The sequence below is a fragment of the Sturnus vulgaris genome, chromosome 6 (genome assembly GCF_052056855.1).
Source record: "Sturnus vulgaris isolate bStuVul1 chromosome 6, bStuVul1.hap1, whole genome shotgun sequence".
NCBI classification, from domain to species: domain Eukaryota; kingdom Metazoa; phylum Chordata; class Aves; order Passeriformes; family Sturnidae; genus Sturnus; species Sturnus vulgaris.
Genome location: NC_142248.1, coordinates 4096954 through 4103102, shown reverse-complemented (window position 1 = coordinate 4103102; position 6149 = coordinate 4096954). Strand labels below are relative to the sequence as shown.

Below are 6149 nucleotides of genomic sequence, written 5' to 3'. Positions count from 1 at the left end.
TTCTGCCCGTTCCTGTCCTCGGGCGGTATCGCAGCCGCCCCTCCCCGCCCCGCTATCGCGACAGGGCGCGACACCGCCGCCTTTGTTGGGGCGCGGGGGGGCACGGCCCTGCCCCGCCACCGGGGGGCGCTCCCGCCCCACCGCCCGCTGCCTTCGGCGCTGCCCCGGCAGGGGGGGATGAGAGGGAGGGAGGGAGGGAGGCGCCGTCCCAGCCCGTCCAGCCCGCGGGGGCCATTTTTAAATGCCTCTGTCAGGCAGCGGCGGGGGGGGGGGGGAAGCAGGTGCCGGAAGAGCTGCGTTTGCGGTCCCAGTCCGCTCTCAGGCGGGGCAGGGCGAGCTGTCACCTCACGGACCCCCGAGCCCGGCACGGGAACCGCAAGGCGGCACAAGGAGACCCATCCCAGCTCCATCCCGGTGCGCGCCCCGCGGCGGGGAGTCCCCCGCGTTTAAAGGGCAGCACCGCGCGGAGGGATCCCGGAGCGGGACTTCTTCCCGCACACACGGCCGTGCGGGGCGGCCCGGGCCTCGTTCCCCTCCCTCGGCGAGATCCCTCCGCCGCGCCGGGCGGTCATGGGCCCCGTGGCCGCCGCCGTCCCCGCTCCGCGGCCGGACGCGCTGCTCCGGCTGCCCCCGCGCCGCCCGCGGTGAAGCGGCGGCGGGAGGAGGCGGTGGCGGCGGCGGGGAGCGGCGCGGCTGGGGGCGGGCTGTGTTTCCCTGCGAGCGGTGTATCCTTCCGCGGCGGCGGGACTGCGCGGCGGCGGGTGTCCGCGGTGTCCCTCCGCCGCCGGGAGCGCAGGGGCACTCGGCGTCTCCCCGGACGGGGCGAGGAGGTCGCGGGCTCCGCCGGGAGGAACAAGAAGAAACTTCGGGGCGCGGCGGCCAGCGCGGCGCTCGCCTGGCTCGGCAGGGCGGCGGAACGAGGGCTCCCCGCAGGGAAAGAGAAGAAGGAGGAGGAAGCGGCGGCCGGTCCGCGCCGCCACCCCGCGGGGTCTCTGCGGGGGAGCCCGGGGGACTCTTTCTCGCGGGGCGCGGCGGAGGGATCTCCAGGCGGCTCTCCCCTCCGCCTCCCCCCTGCGCCGCTCGCCCCTCGGCGCCGCCATCTTGGATTTTAATCCGCCATTTTTTTTCCTCCCCCCACTCGGAATTATTTTTTATCACTATCGCCGCTTTTTTTTTTTCTTCCCCCTTCCTTAGTTTTCCTCCCTACTCCGCCCCTCCCTGGCTCGATCTTCACTTTCCCCCCTTCAGCTTCCTCCCTTCCCCCCTTCCCCCCCCCCCTCCCGCACCCTTGCCTTTGATGATTCATTTTCCCCCAGTGGCAGCGGGGGCAGCACCGGCGGCGGGGGACCCCAGCGCGGGGCGGTGAGTTTGGGTCTCTGGGGAGGGTCTGTGTGTGCTCTGTGGGGGCGGGGGAGGCGAGGGGGCTGCGCCCCTGAGCGCGGGGGGAACCGTGAGGAACCGCGCCCGGGGTCCGGCAGCGTGCGGGGCGGCCGCGGGCAGGGCGGGGGCGGCTGTCGGGGCGCTGACAGCGGCGGGCGCAGCGGGGACCCGCGGGCGGAGGGGCGGGCGGGGCCGGGCCCCGGGGCCGGGGGCGGTGGGGGCCGTGCGGGGCCGGGGCGTGCGGCGGCGCCGGCGTGCGGACAACGCCAGGGGGCAGCAGCGGGCGCGGGGGCGGCGCCGCCCGGGCCGGACCCGGTCCCGCTCCCCTTCCGCCGGCCCGGCCCTGCGTTCTGGGCCGGGAGTTTCGGCCGTTTCCAGTAGTTCCACATCTGGCTTGATGGTTTTAGTGACCCACTCGATCTTGCCTCGGTTTGATGGAATGGCCGGACTGATTGGCTTGGGGGTTTTTTGATTTCTTTTTTTTTTTTGTGGGAGTGGTTTTTTTGTGATTTTTCATCGGAAGATACATGCCATTAGGGAAGGGATAAAAGGCACGTCTTTGTCCAACATCTGTATCTGAAACTTTAAAGTGAAGTTATCTTTAAGACGTTACTCTCGGAAACGCGAAAACCGGTGAGTGAGAGGGAGAGTGCGTGGTGTTTTGTCAGGGTGTGTCACAGGCAGTGTGAGAACCTGAAGTGTAGAACTTTGTGGAGTTTTCTGGTGCGTTAAATTCAGTGTAGAGCAGTACATCTCAGGACAAGACGACAGTCTTAAGTTGTGCCGGGGAGGTTTAGGTTGGACATCAAGAAGAATTTTTTTTACAGAAGAGGTGATTAGACATTGGAATGGGCTGCTTAGGGAGGTGGTGAAGTCACCGTCTCTGGAGGTGTCTAAGGAAAGACTGGACGTGGCAATTAATGCCATGGTCTAGTTGAAAGGGTGGTGTCACAGATTGGACTCGATGATCTCAGAGGTCTTTCCCAACCTAATTGATTCTGTGATAGGAGATGGCAGTCCGATCCGTGTTTAAAAGTGTAACTATAAATACATACTGGCAGGTTTTTTTCAGTGAGGTTAAACTGTATTATAGGATAAGTTCTCGTGGAGCTATGCCTTGTTTCCATAATGTGACCACTATGACTATGGATGCATCTGCTCCAATTTTCATTAATACTGAACTTTTCTCTTTCGTTCTTAGCTTTCTTCCTTGCAAGTAACAATGTGGGAAGAAATCAAAGCTTACTTGTTTGAAAAGCTGGATGTTATTGTTTCTTTATCAGCCTGTTTTCTTATTAGGACCAGATAGACACAGACGTCTCTGCTTCATACCCACCGGAGCTCACAAACTGGAAATTCAGACTTATTTAAAGCAATTGCCTAATGTATTGCATATAAAATGAATGAGTGGGATGTTGTATCCTTGTATACTCAGTAACAGGACTGATTGCAGCTCTTGAATGCTTTTTTTGCTCTGTTAACACTATCCTATTGCAGGACTACATTTCCCAGTATGCTCTTCACTGCAAACAGCACATGCTTTAAGGCAACAGACAGTTGCCCAAGTCAGCATGTTAAGTGTAAGGTACTCCTGTGCCAAACCAGAGCTGTGGTTTGAGGATGCAAAGAAGTCCCAGCCTAAGTACTCCCGACCACTTCCTTGACATTGTGTGTTCCTCCTGCCCCATAACATCCACTCATGGTACATTTGTCTGGTGACTCCCGTGATTCGGTGTCTGAATTGTTCAGGTCACTTGGCTCTGCGTTTGTTTTGCTGGCACAGAGGGAGGATGGTGTGGAAGTGGGCACAAGCCGGTGGGGAGGCAGCAGCGCTACTTTTGTAGTTACACTGGTTTGGAGTCTTCATTGAACAGTTTGATCCGGCGGTGGTGGGCTGCCCTGAACTGAACCTGAACCTGTGTAAATCGCGTAGCTGCGCACACAGAGTTAATTCGGGTTATGGAGAGGTCCACGGAGCGCTGGAAATGTTTGTGTGAACTGGCAAGTGGGAGGAAGGTGCTTCTCCCTCTCCTGGAAGCTGACTGCTGAACGCTGGAGTCGTTGCAGTGACTTGGGGGAATCACACAGGCTTTGGGGTGCTGTGCTCAGCCTCACCCTGAGAGAGCACCCAGTGGAGGGCATGGCAGGACAGAGAAGGGCTGGAGCTGCTCAAGTGTAATTCGGTCTCTGACACTCATTTTGTGCTGGTACTGGATTGCTTCTGTGCCTGTACTGTGCTTGGATTAGTGTCCAAATTGATACACAGAAATTATGTGTCTGCACAGGAGAAAAGGGGAATGTACAGGCCAAGCTGTTGGTGAGAGACCGGAGCCTGTGTTTGGGTCAGTGTTGGATCCAGGTGCATCCTGAAGTTCTGCAGCGGTCCGGACTGACCTGAGTCAGTTTTGACAGTCTTACAGCCTCTCCATGCCGCTATTAATCCATGGCCAGTTCTGCATTGAGCTTATTCTCAGCACTAACTGGCTAAAAAGACACATTCAAAAACATTTTCTGGGGGTCCAGTTTACTGAACCAGTTCATCCTAAACGTGGTAAAATAAGACTTGAGACTATTTTGAATAACTCCTTACTGTGCAAGTTTTCCTTCAGCTTTGATTCTGATCAGTCATTTTTATTCTGGTGATCCCATAGGAAAACTAGTTACTCTGCTTCCCAAATTCAGAGATCTGTTACTTTTTTGTAGGGCTGTCAATAATGACCTGTATCTTTTCTCCTTATACCTCATATTTGTCCAGAAGAGCTGAGGCTAGGTTTGTTTTGGCTTTTTTGTGTCTTATATTTGCTCTAGGTCACTGTCTTGTTGAGGAGAACTTTCTTGCAGCTATTGTTATTTAAAAACAAAAGAAAAAGGCAAGCCAAAATATAGGTGTTTGAGTTATTAAAAATAATTTTTAAAAATCCATAAACTATATTTTAAAGGAGGTCCGTTGCCTGTCTGTACTAATTGTGTTTGTGTTAAATTTGTTGAGTGGTGCTTCTGAATGTTACTGACATGCAGTAATGCTCAGAAAGTGTTAATAGGTTTAATAAATTTAGAACCAAGTAAATGAAACTTGAGTTTTCATTTTTAAGAGTACTCTTGCAATGAAATGCCAGATACCTCAGTGAGAGGTACCAAATGCAATTGAGCTATATTTTGGCATTTGAGGAAATGTGCCTGTCAAACTACCATAATAGAAGTGCTAAAGGCAGTGTAATTTAAAGAGTTGGTGTTATTAATAAAGGGTTAAAACAGCAGTGTGGTCATTAATATTGAAATACAAAGGGTCCCTTGGAACTCTAATTATGCTGGTAAACTTCACAGTTATAGGTAAACCCAAAATCCTAAGTGGTCCAGGTGTGGTGTTAGATTTTGATGGCACAGCTCTGTAGCAAGAGTTTGGAAATATGTGGTGGTGTAAGTATATTTGAATGTTTTCTTCAATGGGAAGATAGTGTTCATCTCTGCCTTTTCTCCCTCAGTTCCTACAGGACTTGTCAGTATGAATCTGATGTAGAAAGCAGTGAGAACAAATCCCATCAGAAGATGTATTTAAATACCACGTGGTGGTGGTTAGTGGTGCATCTCTTGCTCCCTATCAGGTTTTCTGTTGGCATTAGCAGCTGTGATATTTGTGGGGAAAGGAGTCTTGGCTGTCGTTTCTGGTCTTTGATGTCATGTCTGGAAAGCAGTTTTTGGGTACTGGGAGAAGGAATCACAGAACAGCTCAGGTTGGAAGGGACCTCGGTGGATCCTCTGTCCCAAGCTCCCTGCTCAAGCAGGGCCATCCCAGAGCACATGGCACAGGATTGTGTCCAGATAGATCCTGAATATCTCCAGTGAGGGACACTCCACACCCTCTCTGGGCAATCTGTTCCCGTGCTCGTTCACCTGCTCAGTAAAGTGATTCTTCCTCATGTTCAGGTGGAACTTCTGTGCATCTGTTTCTGCCCATTGTCTTTTGTCCTATTGAACAGAGGCTGAAGAAGCACACTTGCAGTCTTCAAGTTTGTTATTTGGCTGATACTAGAAAATAGAGGCAGCAGTAGATGGAGACAAAAGTTTTCTAGCTCATTAGGCTGATGAGCCCAAACAAATAATAATTTTTCACCAGAATTTTGCTATGCAACACTAAATGACCTGATTTTACTTAAGGAGGACTTATGTTGCTGTGTATATAAATCTATTTCGGAGCAGAACAAAGTATTTTTCCTAATGTTCAGTATAGTTTGAGTATCATTCTGTGGCCGTGTTACTCCTTACCTTTGCAGTGGTACTCCTTGTCACTGGTGTTGTTGGTTAAGCAGAAGTGTTAGCACAGACAGTACTCACCCTGCCCACGTGGCCCTTGCGAAAGGTGTTTCCTTCTCCGTGCAGAGAACGCCTTTCCTTCAGCCCACTGTGGCTATTGCACCTGGTGATGGTCACAAAACACAAAACACCACTTCCCCCAGACTGCTGGATACAATACAGAATTCATCTACAGTCAGACTTCAGGGTAATTTCATTCACCTGTACTGCTCTTGAGCTGTAGCACAGCGTGGAGTTCAGTCCTGGTGTGTAAAGACTCCAAGACTGAATTTTGTGCAAGTCTTTAATATAGTTTCTGTTTTAATGTTTTTCATTACCAGTGTTACAAATGCGTAGTGGAATGGGGGTTAATTAGAGTATATACACCTATAAAATGAATAGATTGAGAAGTAAGAAAAGTGAAGTTTGAGAGTGAGTTTGTTATTAAGTGTTTACATCATCAGTTAGTGGCAGATCTT

The 6149-nt window shown here is 52.3% G+C and overlaps 1 protein-coding gene across 5 annotated transcripts in view; it reads left to right on the top strand.

Annotated features, from left to right (window-relative positions):
- Positions 1–1118: 1118 nt before the first annotated feature.
- KMT5B (lysine methyltransferase 5B) overlaps positions 1119–6149 on the top strand; it is a 27716-nt gene continuing 22685 nt past the window's right edge. For 2 of the 5 annotated variants that reach the window (XM_014873613.2, XM_014873611.2), the window contains exon 1: positions 1119–1362. The gene's annotated coding sequence lies outside the window, so the exon portion shown is untranslated. Of the gene's footprint in view, positions 1363–1699; positions 2014–6149 lie in introns of those variants that run through there. The other 3 variants (XM_088166748.1, XM_014873609.2, XM_014873610.2) reach the window with 3 other exon arrangements.